General features: G+C 37.1%; 1 protein-coding gene across 1 annotated transcript in view; it reads left to right on the top strand.

Moving 5' to 3' along the window:
* Positions 1–22650, top strand: part of PTPRM (protein tyrosine phosphatase receptor type M) — a 1084438-nt gene that overhangs the window by 196844 nt on the left and 864944 nt on the right. The window lies entirely within an intron of this gene.

Raw genomic sequence — 22650 nt, 5'->3', positions numbered from 1 at the left:
TTCAAAAGTACAGGTACTATTTTGATTTACAAAATAAAAGGAGAAAATAGCAGTTTTTCCTCAACAGATGCATTTTTTGTTGTTATGTGCCATCAAGTCAGACCTGACTCATAGCGACCCCTCCTTGGGTTTCCGAGGCAGTATCACTATGGAAGTAGGATTGCCCAACCTTCCTTCTTCTTTAATTAATAACCTTATTTTTTTATATAAATATATTGGTAACCAGTCAGTGACATAATTAAAAAATATGGCCTTTGGAGCCCAATTTTCTCTTTCATAGGATTAAAAAGCTAGCAGAGGATGTATATCTGGCTAAGCAGCATTTCGTAAGGATTTTGTATGGTAGCCTAGCTAAGAGGCTGAGTGTCATAAACCAGCCTCTTTTGGAGGAGTCTTCCTGCCTGAATAATTTCTTGTAGAAGATTTAACACAAATATAGTCTCTATGAGGCAGTGGTTGAAGATGAAAATGCTTTTTCAAACTCCAGTACTCCATCATCTCTAATATCAGCTACTCCTCCTTTCAAAACTTCCCCTCTCATCTTGCTGTTGATAGGTGCGTCGAGTCATAGCGACCCTTTGTACAACAGAACAAAATGCTGCCTGATCCTGAGCCATCCTCCTAATCATTTCTGTGTTTGAGCCCCTTGTTGCAACCACTGTGTTAATCCATTTCCTTGAGCAGCTTCCTCTTTTTCACTTGCTCTCTGCTTTATCAAGCATGAAGTCCTTCTCTGGGACTGGTCCGTTCTGATAATATAACTCAAGTAAGAGAAACAAAGTCTTACTATCCTCACTTCTAAAGAGTGTTTGGCTGGCTGTACTTCTTGCAAAAGATTTCATTTGTTCTTCTGATAGTCTGTGGTATATTCAGTATTGTTCTCCAACACCATGATTTTAAAGCATCAATTCTTCTTCTGTCTTCCTTGCTCGTGGTCCAGGTTTCACATGCACATGATGACGCAATTGAAAATACCATGGGTAGGTCAGTCTTCAAAGAGATGTTTTTGTTTTTTAATACTTTCAAAAGGTCTTTTCAGCAGATTTACCCAGTGCAATACTTTGTTTGATTTCTAGACTACTGCTTACATGGACATTGATTGTGGACTCAAGTAAAAGGACATCCTTGATAACTTCAGTCTTTTTTCCATGTATCATGACTGGGCTAGTTGTGAGGATTTTTGTTTTCTTTATGTTGAGGTATAATCCATATTGAAAGCTGGAGTCATTGATCTTCATCAGTAAGTGCTTCAAGCTTCTTCACTTTCAGTAAGCAAGGTTGGGCAGTCTGCATATCTCAGGTTGTTAATGAGTCTTCATTGAATTTTGATGCCATGTTCTTCTTCAGATAGTCCAGCTTCTCAGATTATTTGCCTAGTATGCATATTGACTAAGTATGGTAAAATGGTACAACTCTGATGCACACCTTTCTTGATTTTAAACCATGTAGTATTTGTTCTGATCGAATGACTGACTGCCTTTTAGTCTATGTATAGGTTTTTCATGAGCACAATTAAGTGTTCTGGAATTCTCATTCTTTGCAATTTTATCCATAATTTGTTATGATCCACATAGTCAAATGACTTTGCATAGTCAAAAAACACAGGTAAACAACTTCCTGGTATTCTGTGCTTTCAGCCACGATCCATCTGATAGTAGCAGTGATATCCCTTATTCCATGTTGTCTTCTGAATAGAAGTTGAATTTGTGGCAGTTCCCTGTCAGTGTATTGCTGTGACCATTTTTACATTATCTTTGGCAAAATTTTACTTGTCTGTGATATTAATGATATTGTTTGATAATTTCCACGTTCTGTAGGATCACCTTTCTTTGGAACGGGAAGAAATACGGACTTCTTCCAGTTAGTTGACAAGGTAGCTTTTTTCCATTTTTTTGGCATAAACAGTGAGCACCTCTAGCACTGCATTTGTTTGTTGAAACATCTTGATGGATATTACATCAATTCTTTTTTTTTTTTAACCAGTGCCTTCAGTGCAGCTTGGACTTCTTTCTTCAATACCATTGGTTCTTGATCATATGCCTCCTCCTGAAGTGGTTGAATGTCAACTGGTTCTTTCTGGTCCAATTACTCTGTGTATTCCGACCATCTTCTTTTGTTGCTTCATGAATCATTCAGCATTTTGCCCCTGGAATCCTTCAGTATTGTAACTTGAGGCTTTATTTTTTTTCTTTAGTTCTTTCAGCTTGAAAATTCCAAATGTGTTCTTTGCTTTTGATTTTCTAACTCTAGGTATTTCTGCATTTCATTATAATACTTTACTTTGTTTTGAGCTGCCCTTTGAATCTTCTCTTCAGCACTTTTATTTCATTATTTGTTCCATTTACTTTAACTGCATTCCTTTCAAGAGAAAGTTTCTTCTTACATCCATTTTGGCCTTTCCTGTCTTTCTGATGACCTTTTGCTTTCTTCATGTATGATGTTCTTTTTTTCTTTTTTCTTTCTTCTTTTCAAGTATGATGTCCTTGATGTCATCCCACAGCTTGTCTGGTCTTTGGTCATTGATGTTTAGTGCATCAAATCTATTCTTCAGGTGGTCTCTAAATTCAGGTGGGATATACTCGAGGCTATGTTTTGACTCTTGCGAACTTGTTTTAATTTTCTTCAGCTTCAGCTTGAACTTGTGTATGAGAAGTTGATGGTGTTTGCCACAGTCAGCTCCTTGCCTTGTTCTGACTGATGACACTGAACTGCTTCATTACCTCTTTCCACAGATAGAGTCCATCTGATTTCTGTGTATTCTACCTAGCAAGGTCCATGTGTATGGCCACTGTCTGTTTGTTGAAAAAATGTATTTATATAATGAGTGAGTCATTGGTCTTGCAAAATTCTATCATGTGATCTTCAGCATCATTTCTGTCACCAAGGCCATATTTTCCAACTACCAATGCCTCTTCTTTGTTTCAGACTTTCACATTCCAATCACCAGTAATTATCAATACATTTTGATTACATGTTTAGTTAATTTCAGACTGCAGAAGTTGGTAAAAATATTTAGTTTCTTCATCTTTGGCTTTAATGGTTAATGCGTAACTTTGAATACTAATAGTGGTAACTGGTCTCCCTTGTATGCCTATGGATATGACCCTAACAGTATTGTAATTAAGGCTACATCTTAAAATGTTCTTTTTAACTATGAATGTGACACCATTCCTCTTCAGTTTTTCTTTCCTGACATAATAGAGCATATGATTTTCTGATTCAAAATGGTTAAGACCAGTTCATTTCAATTCACTAATGCCTTGAATAATCTTTATTCATTCCATTTCATTTTTTACAACTTCCAATTTTTCTAGATTCATACTTTGCACATTCCATGTTCTGAGTATTAATTAACATTTGGAGCTGGTTCTGCTCATTTTGAGTTGTACCACATGAGGAAGTGAATGTCCTCAAAGCTTTACTTCATTTATGTTATTAAAGTCGACTCTACTTTGAGGTGGCAGCTCTTCCCAAGCCATATTTTGAGTGCTTTCCCACCTGATGTCCTCATCTTCTAGCACTGCATCAGACAGTGTTGCATTCCTATACATAAGGTTTCAGTGACCAATTTTTTCAGAAGTAGACCACCACATCCTCCTTCTTAGTCTGTCTTAGTCTGGAAGATCTACAGAAAATTGTCCATGTGGGTGACCCTGCTAGTATTTGAAATACCAGTGGCATAGTTTCCAGCATCAGAGCAGCACACAAGCTACCACAGTACAAGAAATGGACAGATGAATAGTGGTCTCCTGTCCTAGGGTTCTGTAATTGTCTGTACTGTCTCACAGAACTCACAGTCTACCTAGGAAGCACTGACATGATGTGGATACATGCTAATCTCAAATCCATGTGTCAGGCATCTAGTCTAGAGGATTCTCCTCACTGAAGTGGATGCAGGGGCTGACACACCCAAATTGGCAGGTCAGATGACAAGCCTCTGGCTCAAGTCCCAAGTGCACATGATGATGAACCAGGTGCAGCATTCAAAGTAAGAGAGAGAACTTTGCCCAGAGCATATATTGGATGCAGACCATACCCTAAAAGAAACAGGGTGGTGACTTGAGTCACACTCACTAGTAAGGTGGTGACTCAAGATACATCCTACCCTAATCCTGCCCCTTTAGCATAATGAACAACTCAACTCTAAAATGGGACCATAACCATGGGGATAGAGGCTGGAATTTACAACACATAATAAAATGGAGGCCTAAGACAGTTGACTGCTAACCAGAAGGCTGGGAGGTTCAAACACACCAGCCACTCCTTGGAAGGAAGATTGGGCAATCTACTTCATAGTGATACTGCCTCGGAAACCCAAGGAGGGGTCACTGTGAGTTGGGTCCAAATCGACGGCACATAACATCAACAACAACAACATGGCTAGAAGGCCCATATTATGTAATCCACTGCACCTTACTTCCCAAATATGGGAAGCTGGATCTGCAGTGGTCCTACGACTCCCTAGAATGTGCCAGAAGAGTTTCTCTGTCCTCCAGGTGTCTGCTAGTTGAGACCAGAAGGATACCCTCCTGGACAGAATCAGAAGGTAGGCTCATCTGTGCGCTGATCCTCTTCTCTTTGTTTTTAGCAGTGTTCATCCTAAAACTCTAGGCGTGAACTCTCATGGGTCCTTTCATTGCATCCAGAGTCACAATGGATTGGTATAGTTTTGAAACTGGTGACAATCCAGATATAGAATTTTTATTTCCCCTTAGTCAGATTTACCACAGACAGTCTAGTATATTTAAGGAATTATTTAATTTATAACCATCTTGGGAGACTAACCTTTTAAAAAGAATTATGTAAATATATGCAAAGTTTGGCCATCCTATATATGTCAGTCCATTGTTATAGCCTATTGTTACTTCTTGATCTTTGGAGAAACTATTGTGTACTCCCAATTATCAAGATCTAGTCCTAACCCCTTAGCCCTCCTACTTCCCACTGTGATCTTTTTCATATAACTGAGAAGTACATAATTTACCAATTAAATTGGAGCTCAATTGTCATTATAACTTTTTATTCACTTCTAGGTTCATTATTTCACTGGGTGATGATTCCTTAGGAATAGCTTCATACTTGGAATTTAAAGGTGTGTGTATAGTGATTCTTTAATGCATTTCTGCTAAATGTTTAAGGACCTGGTGATCAGTGTCTGTAAAGAGTCTGGATCCACTGAATACATGCTACTCCTGTAATTCCAAGCATTACTGGCAAGCATCAACCAAAGGATGCCGAAGTTTCTAAGGCAAAATTAAGGTGGACTTTCTCTTAGTTCCTCTTCATTTTCTGGGCAGCAAACATGCTGATGACTCTAATAGTAATGTTAGCTGTTAAGCAGATGATTCATTATAGGTGATGCAAGATAAATGCCAGTAGGGAACTCCCAAATGCGGAGGCACTGGCCTTAAAATCACCTGTGAGACCCGAATGATGTTTCCCATTTGAGATGAGAAGGACAAGCAGTTTGATGATAGCTCAACTAGCTGTATTAAGAGGGAAGAAGAAGAAGGAAAATACCTACTGAATCCTGTATTCCATATCACAGTTATGGATGGCCCAATGTGTCACCATCACTGGAGATAGTCAGAAAAACATGTAATCAGCATTCAGTAAGCATCATTGCCAAGTGGAGGGCTTGTCTGGGCTGTGACTCACACCTAGTCTGCAGGGCTAGAACACCTTCCTTGAGGGAAATGGTCCTTGTATTCTGACACTCTTAAAAATATGAACCGTGCAAGAGCTCATCTGCTTTTGACTTAATTTCCCATATAGCTTTCTGTATAGGGAGTTTTGTACTGACCTAAGGTCTGTTATATTTCTAATTACAAAATATAGAGGTTGGTTTTCTGGTGTTATATACACATGCATGTGTTTGCCATCTTGTGAACATGATTCATAAAAGACAATTCCACAGTTTTGCTGTGTAACATGTAGAGTCTCTTTGAATCAGAATTGTCTCTATAACAACTGGTTTTGGTAAAAGGTGTTTCTGGGCCCAAAGGCTGAGAACAAGATAACAGAAGATGGATATCTTAAGGAGGTAGTTGGTACCCTTGGGAGGCCCCTCTCAGCACACAGGGAGTCATTCAGCCAGGAGCACTGCCAAATGTAGGGTTTCCCCAGACATCATCTCTGCATTATCATTTCTCCTTTTTAGGCTGCAACATATATTTTAGAGATCTAAGAAAATAAAGTTCATATATAATTGAAATAATAGTATATTAATGTATTTTATATTTGTGTAGTACTTTAGTTCTAGAAAATATTTTTCACCTTAATAAGTAAAGATAGATGGATTGACTCAAAGAAATTTCATGTTATAGTATTTCTTGAAAATGGGCAGCATTATAATATAGTAAAAGAGCATATGTGGGTCAAGCAATTGGATTTCAATGTCAGCCCGGTTATATATACGCTTTGGGCAACTGATTACAATCTTTGAGTTTTAGTTGGTGGCATAGTGTCTAAGGCATTTGATTGCTAACCAGAAGGCTCGTGGTTCAAACCCACCAGCCACTCCTCGGAAAGAAGACTGGGCAATCTACTTCCATAAAGATACCATCTCAGAAACTGAAGGAGGAGTCACTATGAGTCAGAACCGACTCGACGGCAGTGAGTTTTGCTTTTTGAGAATTACGAAGTTAATTATAATTATGCAGCGTGTAAAGATGAAAGGAAAAGGATACTTGAGGAATACTAGTCTCTCTATAAATGGTGGCAGTTTATTGAGATTCAGATTTGTGAAAGATAGTAAAAAATAAACAGGTAAAACCCTAAGCACTATGTAATGAATTAGGAGATAGAGCAATTGGTCTCTCAGTTCTACATAGGAAAAAGGAAAGTGAGGAATAGGAGGAGGATATGAAATTTGTAGTTAATTGCCTCCATTAACAACTGCCTCCTTTGCCACAAGATTAGAACTCAATGGTGCTCAGCTACTATTACTGAACATTTGGATCAAAGATTCTACAGAAGAATCCTGATCAAAAGTGTAGAAATTCAGAACAGAATTTAAAACTGTCATGGACTCTAGACTTTCTTTCTTTTTTTTTATTAGAATCTTTTATTATGATAATGATTATTGTTGTGATTTGGGTGAAGATTTACAAAGCAAATTTGTTTTTCATACAGAAGTTCATACATATTTTGTTTCAAGACATGGACTGCATCCCCATGATGCAATAGCTTTCTTCCCACTTCCACCCTGTGGTTACCTTTTCCCTCTGTCCTTCTCTTCTATGCATTCCTGCCCTCATAGCCATCTCCCTGTGTAAATATTGCCTTTCTGATCTTCCATCATTGACTTTTCTAAGGAGTATACCAACCTGGTGTACATCTTCACCTTTTATGTTTGGTTGGAAACCATGAGAGTGAGTACAACTCTAGGCCTGAAGGATGACTAGGGGTCACAGGCTTGGAGGTTTCACCAGTCTTGGTTGGACTAGCAAGTCTGGTCTTTTTTATGATTTTGAGTTTTGTTCTATATTTTTCTCCTACTCTACTCCATGCAGGATCTCCTGTACTGATCCCTTTCCAAGTGGTTTATAGTTGTTGGTTATAGCGGTTTATCTTTATTGTCTGTACCTCTTGTGCACCTCACTGTGTCTTCCTATTCCTTAATGTTATTGTGTTGGTAACTCAGTTTGGTATATTGCTGTTCCCTTCACCCAAATCAATACTTGCCTATAACCAGTCTAGCAGACAACAACCAATCCTCACTCCTCCCAACAAAAATGTTTCCTTCCATACATAAACATTTCCTTGACTTTTTACAATAGTGGACTCATACATTATTTAGCCTTTCGTGAATTACTTGTTTCATTCAGCATAATGTCCTTCAAGTCCATCAGTGTTATGTTTTGCAGATTCTACATTATTCTTTAGTGTTGCATAGATGAGGGCATCCTTTTCTGGTTCCTGTTCATGTGGGGAATGGTTTCAGACTCTATCCATTGAGAACAATGTTGGCTGTTGGTTTTGCATATATGCTGTTTATTATGTTGAGCAATTTCCCTTCTATTCCTATTTTTCTGAGAATTTTCATCAGGAATAGGCATTGAATTTTATCAAATCCCTTTTTGGCATCAATTGATTTGACCATGTCATTCTTTTCCTTTATTTTACTTATGTGATGGATTACATTATTATTTTTCTAATGTTGAACCATCCTTGTGTATCTAGTATGAATCCCACTTGGTCATGATATATTATTATTATTAATTGTTGATATGTCATTGGAGTCTATTGGCTAGGATTTTGTTAAAGATTTTTGCATCTATATTCATGAGAGATAATGGTCTGTAGTTTTCCTTTTAGTTGTGTCATTGACTGGTTTTACAATCGGTTATACTTGCTTTTCAAAATGAATTTGGGAGGATTCCATCATTTTCTGTGCTCTGGAATAGTTTGAGTAAGATTGGTGTCTACTCTTTCCTGAATGTTTGGTAGAATTTTCCAGTGAAGCCATCCAGGCCAAGACATTTTTTTATTGGTAATTTTGTAATGACCTGTTTAATTTCTTCTTTTCTTATGGGTCTATTCAAATTTTCTATCTCAATCTATGTTAGTTTTGGTTAGGAGTATGTTTCTAGAAATCTGTCCATTTCTTCTAGGTTTTCAAATTTGTTGGAGTACAGTTCTCCGTAGTATTCTGATTTTTTTTTTTTTTTTTTTGTATTTCAGTCAGTTTCATTGTTATGTCATTTCTTCTTAATGTTATTTTCATCTTCTCTCCCTTTTCCTTTGTTAGATTTACCGATTTTATTAATCTCTTCAAACAGTTAACTTCTACTCTTATTGATTTTTTTCTGTTGTTTCTTTGTATCATTTATTTCTGCTCCAGTCTTTATTATTAGTTTTTTCTTCTGATGACTGTAGGCTTTTTTCCTGCTCTTTTTCTAATTGTTGGAGATGTTGGGTTAGGTGTTGATTTTGTTTGTTTCTTCCATTTGGATGTGTGCATTAATTGCTATAAATTGTTCTCTGATAACTGCTTTTGCTGTGTCCCAAACATGTTGGTGTGTTGTGTTTTCATTCTCATTTGATTCAAGGAATTTTTATTTATTCTATTACCCAGTAGTTTTTACGGAGGGTGTTATTCAGTTTCCATGTGTTTTTTCTTTTTCCATTGATTTTCCCATTGTTGATTTCTAATTTTATAGGATTATGATTTGAGAAGATGCTTTGAAGTATTTCATTGTTTTTAGATTTATCAAGGCTTACTTTGAGCCTAATATATGGCCTATCTTGGAAAAATTTCTGTGTGCTGGATAAGAATGTATAGTGTGCTGTTGTTGGGTGAAGTACCCTATAGATGTCTATAAGGTCAAGTTGGTGCATTGTATTGTTTAGTTCTTCTGTGTCTTTGTTGAGTTTCTTCCATTTGTCCTTTTTTTCATTGAAAGTGGTGTATTAAAGTCTTGTACTGTTATTTTGGAGTCATCTATTTGTCTTTTCAATTCTGCTGAAGTTTGATTAATGCATTTTGGGGCTGTTTCATTGGTTGTGTATATATTTATTATAATTATATCCTCTTGTTCAGTCAATCTTTAATCATTATATACTGTCCTTCCTTATCTCTTATGGTGGTTTTTGTCTTAAAGTCAATTTTATCAGAAATTAATATTGCCATTCTCGCTTTTTTTTGAATGCTGTTTGCTTGATATATCTTTTTCCAACCTTTGATTTTCAGTCTATTTTTGTCTTTGTGTCTAAGGTGAGTCTCTTGTAGACAGCATATTGATGGGTCATGTTTTCTTATCCAGTCTGCATCTCTCAGTCTCTTCATTGATGCATTTAATCCACTTACATTTGGGGTAATTATAAACAAGTATGTATTTATTGCTGACATTTTGTTATGTCTTTTCTCATGGCATTGCTGATTTCTTTGTTCCCTATATCTTTCTGTGTTGAGCCCATTTTGTTTATGAATCATGTTATCATTTCTTTCCTTGTTGTTATTTTGGCATTTGCTATGTATTTGTGCCTCTCTTCTTTTTTATTTTAATGTAAAGGTTTATTATTTTTCTTTGTGGTTACCTTGCGATTTATAATTTTCTTCCCAAGTTTAGAACAATCTGTTCTGTCTCAAAATCATTTTGACTTCCTCTCCATTTGAAAGTTCTGTACTACACTATTCCCTCTATTTGGTTTGTAGTGGTTCTCATTTACCAATTGACATCTGTGCTTCCTTGTTTACAGTCTTGTTAGCTTATTTCATTTTGAATACTTCTATAAATGGCTTGGTTTCTGGGTTGTGTCAACATGAGTGTTAATTGTTGGTTGTTGTCTGCTATTGTTGGTTCTCAGTCCATTTTAGTATCTCTTGGAAGGTTGGTCTTGTTTTAACAAATTCCATTAATTTCTGTTTATCTGGAAATGTCCTAATTTCAACATCATATTGGAGGGAAAAAATTGCCAGGTATATAATTCTTGGTTGGCAATTTTTCTCTTTCAGGGTTTATATATATGTTGTTGTTGTTATGTGCTGTCGAGTCAGCCCTGACTCATAGCGACCCCTCCTTGGGTTTCTGAGGCAGTATCACTATGGAAGTAGGATTCCCAACCTTCCTTCCGAGGAGTGGCTGGTGGGTTTGAACCGCCAGCCTTCTGGTTAGCAGTCAAGTGCCTTAGCCACTATGCTACCAGAGCTTATATATATATATATATATATATATATACACACACACATACATACATATATATCATCCCAGTGACTTCTCACCTGCATGGTTTCTGCCTAAAATAATCAGTCGTATCTGACTTGATGGCAATGGCAGTGAGTTTAGAGTTATGCTTCTAAGTGAAGGAGGGGGATGAAAGAGGGTAGGCAGGGACAGTAGTGAATGTGACTAATTGAGGAGTGTCATGTTGGTTCACTCACTCACTGCTGTCAAGACAACTTGACTCATAGCGACCCCTCCTTGGATTTCTGAGGCTGTATCACTATGGAAGTAGATTGCCCAACTTTCCTTCTGAGGAGTGGCTGGTGGGTTTGATCCGCCACCCTCTGGTTAGCAGTCAAATGCCTTAGGCACTATGCCACCAGAGCTCCTGTTGGTTCACTAGAGCTACCTTATTAAAAATCTTCGGGAGCCAGTGCTCTGGGAACACATTTGGGAACAGCTGCCGGGCTCTTTCCATCTGTTTCTCCTATGCTTTCCTAAAGAATGACCATTTCTCATTCTGTTTTGGCTGAAAAATACTGAGTTACTTTTTGTTTTGGTCAGAATCTAAGCTTTGTAGTTGTTGGACTTGGGAGGTTTTCAAAAAATACAGACATAGCTGCTCTGTGTACTTTTGATAAACAATGGGTTTTCTTGGGCATTTCTTGTTTTCATAATATTTTCCCTAACATTATCTTTATCAGGCATTTACAAAGTTTAGAAATGTTCCTTAACAGAGTAGCAGTGTTCTCACCATAGTAATCATTTTCTGTAGTTTTTACTATTAATGGTAGATGCATGTTCTACAGGTACAGATCACAATGGTAAGGAGCATGAAATACAGCTAATTACAGGTTAATGGCTGTTCATTAACATATAAATTTTTAAGTATTTGATGATTATCAAATATTTGATTCCTTAATTAATGTTTGTTTTAAATACTGCTGCTTAGGACCTGCCCCTCTGTTAGCACTGCTGCCTGGGAAAGCACAGGTGACCATCTTTCCCCAGGGCACCTGTGCTGTAATACCTGCTTCATCTGATTTAACCTCATTGACTTCCTGCCAATTTAAGAACAGTATCTACTCTCATCCACCCCCTCATTTATTATGCTGATGGAAAAGATGTTTTCAGCTTTAGTTCTGATTCCTTTTTTTCCCTCTCCAGTGGGCTTATAAGTTTCAGACTCCCTGGCAGCAAAGGAACCACCAGTGTGTTTCTCTGGGTTCCTGACCAGGCACACATCCAAGGATGTGCTGGAGTCTCAGACATGTCTCACATGTCTCCCTGATTTTGAATGCATTGATTCCAAATCCATGCAGTCAGCAGGAAAGTGATGATCTGTAATAATCATTAAAAACAAAACAAAACAAAAAAACAAACTCATTGCCCTCGAGTCTGTTCTGACTCATAGTGACTCCTTCTTGGTTTTCTGAGGCGGTATCTCTACAGAAGTAGAAGTCTCCCTTCCAAGGAGTGGCTGGTGGGTTTGAACTGCCACCCTTCTGGTTAGCAGTCAAATGCCTTTGGTACTATGCCACCAGATCTTTGGTAATAAACATAGGTGCTTGCAAAAGAAAAAAACTCTCCTCCATGCCTCTAAATGAAGGTGTTGGGATGAGGGAAGGTAGGTGGGAACAATAAATGTGAGGATAAAATAATCCAAGTTGTCATGTTGGTTCACCAGAGCCATGTTGTTAAAACAAATTTTCTTAGATACTTTGAAGTGCTCTGGGAGAAGATTAGGAGTGGATTCCAGCTGGGCCCTGTTCCAAATACTTTTTGCAGTAAAGATACAAAGATGCTTATACTTTGGGAGAAGGCTGAGCCAAGGTTTATCCATTACCAGTCTGGCATCTTTCCTGGTTAATGAGGAATTGAGAGAATAGGAATGACTTGATCTTACTCGTCTGTTCAGATTTAGCTTTCACCCCTATTTTTGCACAAACTCCTCAGTCTTTTTGTTGTATTTGCTTTTAGCTCTTTTATTTTGCTTAAGATAACATAAAGCTGCAGCTGAGCCATAGTGGACTCAACAGAGTTGTGGAGCTGAGTAGGTGAACATTTTCCAGTGTATTTCACAAATCCAAGGAATGTAAGGTATCAGTGACCAAATTTAAAACTCAGATTTAAATAAACAAAGTAAAGCAGATTTTGTCTTGGTAAGCTATTAATGGAGCTGTAGTTTGACATGAGTCTTCAGGAGGGGCAGATGGCTGGTGAGAGTACCAAGGAGAGTGAGGCGTTAGTTTGGGCTTTTGCAGAGCATCCCTTGGAGCGCACTTGGGAAACACTGAAATGTACTGATAGGAAAATAGAGCATTCTGTAACACCATACATCCCTTACCTATTACCTTATCCCCAGAATACGACTTTTGTATTGTTTTATGACTTTTGGACGACCTGGGGAACAGATGTGGCAGTGAAATACAGCTATCTCTGAAGCAGGAATGCTGTGCTAAGCAGTTGCCCCTGAATTCTGCATTTTATGATTAAGAAAGACAAACAGTAGGTTTTAAGAAACCGGTAGAGACATACTTAATTGTCACTTTAATGCTGGCCCAGAGCTACATTTAGAAAGTAGATCAATTTTTGTGATATTTTTTTATCCTCAAATATCATATTTTTATTTATTTTTTTCAAGGTGTACAACATCTCTAAATCTCATTCTCAACTTGTATGTATTATTTGATGATCAAGATAAGTACTTTTGTTATCTCTTAGACTCTAGTGGTCTGTTGCTTCTTACTTATGAGTACTTTTCCTCATAACTTTTCTGATTTCCCCCGTTTTTTTTTTTTCCTCACATCCCATTTTATAAAATAAGCATATGAGCTTTGATCATATCACATTAGTGCTTTTCAGAAAAGGAGGATTAACAGAAATGTGAAGAAAATGGTGCTTATTGGGAGAAACAGCAGATGGAGTCGTATAAGAATAGCGTGACAGCACCAACAGTTAGATCCATTACCAAGTTGCCTTTTGAGTACCATTAACTTTGGAGAAATAGGTTTTTATTTATGGTAGCATTTCAGTATAAAGAAGTGCCTGCATATTGGTCCCTGATTTCTTTTTCTTCCCGTAACTATTTGTTTTGTTGTTATCATTGATAACATACACCAGAAAACATATACCAGTTCAATGTTTTCTATACCATTTAGTGACGTATAGATTATGTTCTTCCAGTTGTGTAACATTCTCACCCTTTTTCTGAGTTGTTCCTATTAAGATAAATTCACTGCCCCCTAAGGTTCTTATCTTAATTTTGCCAGTTGCTTTTTGTCACTTTCATCCTATATGTTGTTGTTGTTGTTAAGTGCCGTCGAGTTGGATCCGACTCATAGCGACCCCTTCTTGGGTTTCTGAGGCAGTATCACTACAGAAGTAGATTGCCCCATCTTCCTACCAAGGAGTGGCCAGTGGGTTTGAACCGCCAGCCTTCTGGTTAGCAGTCAAGTGCCTTAGGCACTATGCTACCAGAGCTCCCCCTTCATCCTATATAGATAGTTCTTAAAATAGCATAATGCTCAAGGCAGACATTTTTTTATTAGTTAAGGCAAATGATTTTTTGGTTTTAAGAAGACCTCAGGAAATCTTTTTGGTTTAGGGTTTAAAGATTATCTCAAGGCAATAGTTTAAGGGGGTACATTCACCCTCCATGGCTCCAGGAAGTCTGGTGTCCATGAGAATTTTAAATTCCATTCTGCATTTTCTCATTTTTGATGAAGATTCTTCTATGGAATTTTTAATCAAAATATTTAGGAGTAGCAGCTGAGCACCATCGAATCCTGGTGTCATGGCAGAGGAGGCACTTGTTCGTGGAGGCAATTAGCCATACTTTCCATATCCTCCTCCTATTCTGAGACTCCTTCCTTTGTTGGTGTAGGTGAATAGAGATCAATTGTTATACCTTGGATAGCTGCTTGTGAGCTTTTAAGACCCCAGGCACTATGCATGTAACTGTTGTTAGGCCAATTTACTGGGATTATCCACGATACCAGGCCTCACATCTCCAAACCAAGAAACCAAATCCTGTGAGGCTTTTGGTTGGATATAAGCAGGCTCTGGAGCTGCTCTTGGTTGTTTTTTGTTTGTTTGTTTTGTTTTTAATGTGTGTGTCATTGCTGTGAATGTATCTAACACACATCTTTTACCAGTTTAACTTTTGACAGTTGTACAAGTTATTGACAGCAATTATAGTAATTGACTTTGCAGCCCTATCCTTAATGAGTGCGGTATTGTCATCACCATTAAACTGCCCCGTTTTCCTTCCTTCCCACTCTTGAAAAAACGAACAAACAAAAAAGTCACTGCTGTCGAGTCCAATCGACTCATAATGACCCTTCCTTAAGTTTCCAAGGTGGTATCTCTATGGAAGTAGATTGTCCAATCTTCCTTCCCAGGAGTGGCTGGTGGGTTTGAACCATCAGCCTTCTGTTTAGCAGTCAGTTGCTTTAAGCACTATGTTACCAGAGCTTCCAAACTTAGTAACCACGAATAATCTTTGATCTCTATACATTTACCTTTTCTTTCTTTGTATGTAAGTGAGGTCATACAGTATTTGTCCTTTTCTCATTGACTTATTTCACTTAGCATGTCTTCCAGCGCCATGAAGTCCACAAGACTTCATGTCTCCTTCTAGCTGAGTAGTATTCCATTGCATGTATGTCCCATATTTTATTTATCCATTCATCTGTTGATGGGCATTTATGTTGTTTCTACTTTCTGGCTATTGTGAATAGTGCTGCAGTGAACATTGATGTATAAATCTCTGAGTTTCTGCTTTCAAGTCTTGTGGGTACATACCTAGGCGTAGAATTGCTGGATTATATGACCTATTTTTAGTTTTTTGAGGAACGTCCACACTGATTTCTATAATGACTATACCATTTTGCATTATTATCAGCAATGGGTAAGGATTCCAGTTTTCCCTTATCCTTGCCAACATCTGTTATATGTGTGTGTGTGTGTGTGTGTGTGTGTGTTTTGTCTTAGCCATTGTAGTGTGAGTAAAATGGTATGTCATTATGGTTTTGATTTACATCTCTATGATGGATAATGATATTGAACATCTTTTCATGTGTTTGGTGGCCGTTTGAATGCCCTCTTGGTGAATTGTCTATTCAAGTCCTCTGCCCATTTTATGATTAAGTTGTCTGTCTTTTTCTTAAGTTGTTGAAGTTATATATATATTTTTTTGGTTATTATATTCTTGTTGACTATGTAGTTTCCAAAAATATTCTCACAGTTCACTTTTTTGGTAAAGTCTTTGATGAACTAGAACAAAGAACTCACTGCCATCTAGTCAGATCCAATTCATAGCGACCCCTTCTTGGGTGTCTGAGGTGGTATCTCTTTGGGAATTGATTGTCCAATCTTCCTTCCAAGGAATAGCTGGTGGGTTTGAACCACCAGCCTTCTGGTTAGTCAAAAGGCCTTAGGCACTATTCCACCAGAACTCCTTTTGATGAACAGAAGTTTTTAGCTTTTATGAGGTTCCATTTATTCATTTTGTCTTTTGTGCTTTTGTTATTATATTAGATAATCCATTGTTGAAAGCCAGGCTTGATAGCTTTGCTTCTGCATTTTCTTCTAAGAATTTTATTTGTAGTTTTCACATTGAGATTTAATCCATTTTGAATTTTTTTTCATTTATGATGTGAGCCATAACTACTATTTCATTTTCCTATATGTGGAAATCTAATTCTCTCAGTAGCATTTGTTGAAGAGACATTTTTTCTACATTGAATGGACTTGACACCTTTGTCAAAAATCATAGATGTGTGGGTTTATTTCTGGACTTTCAATTCTGTTCCATTGGTCTATGTGTCTGTTGTTTTACCTTTAACAGGCTATTGTGATTACTGTGGTTGTGTAGTATGTTTTAAAATCAGAATGTGTGAGTTTTTCTACTTTATTCTTCTTTCAACATTGCTTTAGCTATTCAGGGCCTCTTTATATTCCATCTAAAGTTGTCTGTTGGTTTTTCTATTTGTGTAAAGAAGGCTGTTGGAATTTTGATCAGGATTGCATTAATCTATAGATTGCTTTGGGTTGTATCTTAACATCTTAACAATATTAAGTCTCGCAGTTCATGTACATGGAAGATCTTTCTATTTAAATCTACTTTAATCTCTTTCAGCAGTGTTTTATAGTTTTTATTGTATAAGTCTTTTATGTCCCTGGTTAGATTTATTCTTAAGTATTTTATTCTCTTAGATGCTATTGTAAATGGAACTGGTTCCTTAATTTTACTTGCAGGTTTCTCACGTTCCTGATTTTATAATGTCTTGTGGTTTGTGCTTTTTCTTTAGCTCTTTAACATTACAGAGACTCTCTTTTTTCTTTATACGTTTTGATTTTTAAATTTAACTCATTTAACAAAAACAACATAAAGTTTTTGTAAATGGTATGATCTACCTTTGCTTTTTATTTAAATCAAAACCTAAAAGGATCAAGTAGGCAGTGTGTTGGAGGACACACATACACCATGTAATCCCCTTTGTTCTAGGGAATTGAAAAATGACTCCCACTAACACATTTGCACTTGCGAGTATTTGTATTGGTAAGCACAGCCCTTTTCTTTTCTCTTACATAGCAAGGGAAAGTGGCAACAGGGAAAGCTAATTTTGGTCTTCACTGAAGCAGGGAGGAGCAGAGATGCTGCAATGGTAAATGCTTCTCATTTCCTGTTTGACAAGCATCTTAGGCATAGCTTGGTGTCAAACCTGTCACAGGCCAGCCAGGAAGAAGGCTTTTCATGAGCACAGGAAAGTACTGGTCAGTAGTTTAACAAGTTGTCTCCTGCCTGGGAGAAAGATAGCTTTTTCCCAAGGGCTTCAAAGGCTATAGGGATACCACATCTTGTCTCTTGTATCGAGCAAATGAAATAGTATTGATCCTCTCAGTTCTGCATCTCCTTGCATCCCTGAGCTGCAAACAAGATCTGGGAACCATTAGCAAAAAGAGATACCAAGTCCTCTCTGTGTCCAGAGTACTTTGCAAGAAACGGGAACTCGGAGTGAAACAAAACACACTAATGCTCTCTGTTAAGCCAAGGTGGTGAAAATTAAGTAATGTGTTGTGGAAAAATGATTTGTGTATAAGATAGGATGGATCTGTGATTCTGTTATATCGATCTACCACTTTAACTTTGCAATTTTCAAATAATCACAGTTTAATTTGGGCTTGAGGACAAAGACATTTTCTGCTAGAAATGTAGATTTCTTGGTAAAAAAAAAATAAATGCCCCCCCATTTTAAAAAAAATAAAACATTTTGTCAAAATCTAACAGCAAGGGCACCTTTTGTAGAATGAGGTCTGAGGGTCAGACTTTAATATTTAAGTGTTACAAATTCTCACTTGTTTACTTTCTTTATAGATGATTTGACTTCTAAATGAGTTGATTGTTATTCTGTTTTCTTTTACACAATGTTTTGGGGTCTGTAAAGTGATTAGTTTCTATGGCTTTGTTTTGGTATATTGCAATTATGCATTCTAAAAATTGGTAATGATATTGTAAGCTTAAATGAACATTTTAAAATACTACATGTAATTAAAAAAAGAAATAAACCAGAGAGAGGCTTTTCTCCCTCCCATTCCTGGAATCTGAGGCTTCCATTCCACATGGGTCCATGGGTGTGTTTTGTGTATAAACTATATTCTAAAAGAGTTAATACATCAAAGAAGAAGAATTTTTCCGTTTTTATCAAATCCTCAGTCCTTGTACTTGGTAAAGTAAAATACAATTTTCTGTGAGAGGGAGCATAATTTTGATGAGGAGAATAATCTTCATCTGTTGAGTTCATAATATATTCCAAGTGCTTATCAAAGTGCCTGGAATAGAAACCGTGCTCTGTAAAGCTTTAAGATGACTGAATGGAAGGATGGATGAATGATTGACTGAATGAATGAAAGGAAGGAAGGGAGACAGTAACTAAGGAAGGAAGATGGAAAACAAGGAAAGAAGATAGAAGAAAAGGGAAGAAGGAAGAAAGGACAGAAGAAAGAAGTAAGGGAAAGGAGAGGTGAATATTTCTGGATTTAGTTTTCAAAGGACTTTTCTTTTTTATTTTTTTGAACAGATTGACTATGTCCTTGGACTGGTGGTCGGTCATGGGCATCAGGACTTCCCACTCTACTTGCTTGCTTTCTTTCTCTGTTTCTTTTTTGTAGCCACAGTAACGAGAACAGCTCCCAACAGTACCGCCTTCACTGTTTCCTCTGGGAAGGATGTAACAGCTACTCAGGGGGCTATTTTGTGGGTATCTGGAGTACTTCTCTACTTGATCTCCATGTTCATCTGCTTTTATATCTCCTTAATTGTTCTGTTATAGATTTAAGTAGTAGAGAGAGAAATTAGAGAGATTGCAATGCAGGAATATTACTGCATCTCTTCTTTTCTTGTAAATTTAGTGTAGAAAAACTATGTAAATGTGTGTTTAAAAAAAATCTATGTATATATGAATAAGGAGAAGGTCAGTAGTTCAAATCCACCAGCTGTTCCACAAGAGGAAGATGAGGCAATCTATTTCCATAAAGATTTATAGTCTTGGAAACCCAGTGGTGGTCTCTGTGAATCGGAACTGACTTGATGGCCATGGTTTTGTTTTTTTGGCTTTTTATATATAAATATTGTATGATCTCACTTATATAAAAAGACAACAAAAGGGAAATGTATGGAGACCAAAGGTTATTAGTGGTTACCAGGGTGAAAAGGTGGAGGAAAAAAGGGAGGTTAACAGTGATGGAAAAATCACATTGATTAAGGGTAAGGTTGCCCAGCTAATTATTATAATTGCTATCAATAAGCTGTGCACCTGTAAAAAGTTGAATTGGCCAAAGTTGTGTGGTAGATAATAATAACAATAATGACAAAAAAAAGTAGCTGTTGAGGCTTCTTATTTACAACTAAGCACCTCATGAGATTTGGTTCCTTAACTTGGAGATTTATGGTCATGGTTTCATGGCGCATCTAGTGAATTGGCCTTTTACCCTGTTTAGTGCTTCTGTTCTACCTCTTCATTTGTTGCATAGTTCCTAGGGTCTTAAAAGTTTGCAGGCTGCCATCCAAGACACAATAGTTGGGTTCTATTTGCCTGAAACAACAGAGGAAGAATGATGGGAGGGAATAGGAGGAGAATATGGAATGTGTAGCTAATTGCCTCCATGAACAGCTGCCTCTTTTGCCATGGGACCAGAAGAGCTGGATGGTGCCCGGCTACCATCACTGAACATTTTGATCAAACATTCCATAGAAGAATCCTGATCAAAAGAGGAGACATGCAGAATGGAATTTAAAGTTCTCAAGAACTCTAGACTTCCTGGAGCCATGAAGGTTGGATGAGTCCCTGAAGCTATTGCTCTGAGATAATCTCTAAACCTTAAACCAGAAATAACCCTAAAGTCTTATCACCTATTAATAGTTTAGCTTAACTAGTAAAAAATACCTGCTTTAAGCATTATACTCTTTTAAGAATGCTTTGTATGGGATCAAATTGACAAGAGAAGCACATAAGATTAGGGAAGAGTAAGTTTATGTTAATAAAGAAGGAACAACTCAGAAAAGGGGAGTGAGAATGGTTATATAACTCAAACAGTGTAATCAGTGTCACTAAATTATACATTTAGAAAGCGTTAAATTAGTCTATGTTTTGCTGTGTATATTCTTAACAACAACAATAAATAACATTTAGACAAAAAACTATATTAAACTGATGAGCAGGACAAAAATTTATTTCATTCTGTTCTCCAGTTGAGCCTCCTCTTGCCCTTCCATATTTTGAATTTTTTCATGGTGGCACAATGTTGCCTAGCTTAGTGGGCATTTTCAGATGACTTTCAGTCTAGGAGGCTCCTTGAATTTTTCCTCTTGGGCTCTGCTGATTGTGTCCTCCATCTTTACGTCTGTCACACAAACATAAATAACACCACCCTTTGTTGTTCATGCCTAGAATTGAAGTTTTTGTCTAGGAAACTTGTATATATAGTACTGAAAACATCGTGACATTCAGATTTGTTAAAACTGGGTTTTTAAGTTTTATCTTCAGTAGACTTAGTACATAATTTTGGATAGTTCCTTTATCTGAATCTCTTCGTTCTTGAAATATTAAAATCTTGAAGAATTTTTACATGAGCTAATACGTTAATGGTGTGATTATCCATGTAGTATTTGTGACATATCATGTGCTTAGTAAATGGCAACTTACACTTCCTTTTTTTAAATTGAGATCATTGTAGAATCATGTGCATTAGTAAGAAATAATACTCAGAGATTCTCAGATACACTTTATCCAGTTTTCCCCAGTGGAAACATTTTAAAAAACTATGATGTAATATTAAGGAGCAATGGCGGCACAATGGTTAAAGCATTTGGCTGGCCACCAAAAGGTCAGCAGTTTGAATCTTCCAGCTTACTCTGTGGGAGAAAGATGAGGCAGTCTGCTTTTGTAAAAATGTTCATCTTTGGAAACCTTATGTGGCACTTATACTTTGTCCTGTAGAGTCACTGTGAGTCAGAATATACTCAATGGCAGTGGGTTTTGGTGTTTGGTGTGGTGTCATATCACAGCCAGGATATTGACATACTTATAATCTACCAATCGTGTTCAGATTTCTCTAGTTTTATTTATACTTGTGTGTTTAGTTCTGTATAATCTTACTACCTGTGTATGATTGTGTATCCAGCATCACAGTGAAGACACCTAACAGCTCTATGACTACAAGGACTGTTTGTTTTGCCCTTTTATAAACACGCCCACCTCTCTCCCGCTCATTCTTACCCTCCCTTTCCTAGCCCCTGGTAACAACTAATCTGTCCTCCATTTCTCCATTTCTAAATTTTTGTCATTTAAAAATGTTCTATAAATACATAAAAATAACAAATAATACAAAATATAACCTTTTTTTCTTACGCTGTTCGCCCACTTGTGTATTTCTCTAGATTCATCCATTATGTTCCATGTATTCATAGTTCATTGCTTTTTGCTGCTGAGCAGTATTCCATGGTATGGATATACCACAGTTGGTTTAATCCTTACCTGTTGAATGAAATCTGGGCTGTTTCCAGTTTGGGAGTTTTACAGATAAAGCTTTTATAAGCTTTTTTGTATACAAGTGTTTATGTGAACAAAAGTTTATATTTGCCTGGGGTAAATGCCCAAGAATATAATTTCTGATTTGTATTTTAAAACTTATGGTTCTTCCTATTTCATGAGCCATGGTTTCCCTGGTGAATATTATTTCCTGTTGTGTATAAATGGAGGTTAAAATAATGTTCATGTGCACATTTTTAATAATAGCCTGACAACTGGCATATGTGGACAATTAATCAGGTTAAGAAAATTGATACCTGTCTTATTGGCACTTCTTGCTACTTTAGCTTTAATTTCTCTGTAGTGGCCCTACATCTCAAAAGTCATTCATTCATAAAAATTCAGGGCATGTTGGCCTCTTTCTTCTCTTGTCCTACTTCTCTCTTGATCAAGCAGTTGCTAAAGACCTCTTGATTCTACCAATTCAGCACATTTTTATGTCATTCACCTCTTAATTCATTCTTCTGCCATTGGAATTTTCAGCTAGCATAGCCTTTCTCTATATTATTAATATGGTGCCCCCTGGAGTCTCTAGGAGCCTTCTGTAATCTGGCCATAGCTGGCCTTTATGGCCGTAGCTCTCCTCTTCATGGCCATTGCTGCACCTGTCTCAGGGCCCTCACAAGTGTCCTGAATGAGCCTTACCCTCTTCAGGTAGTTAACTCATTCTCATTCTTCAGATAGCAGCTCAAATGTCACCTCCTCAGGGGAGGTCCCCTTGATGTATGTTCTTGTCATATCCTATAATTTTCTTTCTTAGAACTTACCATGTTTCATTATTTTTACTGGTACAAAACAGAACCCTACATGGTTCAGTATATTATCTAAATCAATTTAAATCTTAACATTGTCTCTTAAGAAGAAAATCCCAGAATGTATATGGAGAATAG

Source organism: Orycteropus afer, unplaced genomic scaffold, assembly GCF_000298275.1.
Source record: "Orycteropus afer afer isolate SDZICR_OR568_19922 unplaced genomic scaffold, OryAfe1.0 scaffold00234, whole genome shotgun sequence".
Taxonomy (NCBI): Eukaryota; Metazoa; Chordata; class Mammalia; order Tubulidentata; family Orycteropodidae; genus Orycteropus; species Orycteropus afer.
Note: the sequence above shows the minus strand (reverse complement) of the source record. Positions and strands in the feature narration are given on the sequence as shown.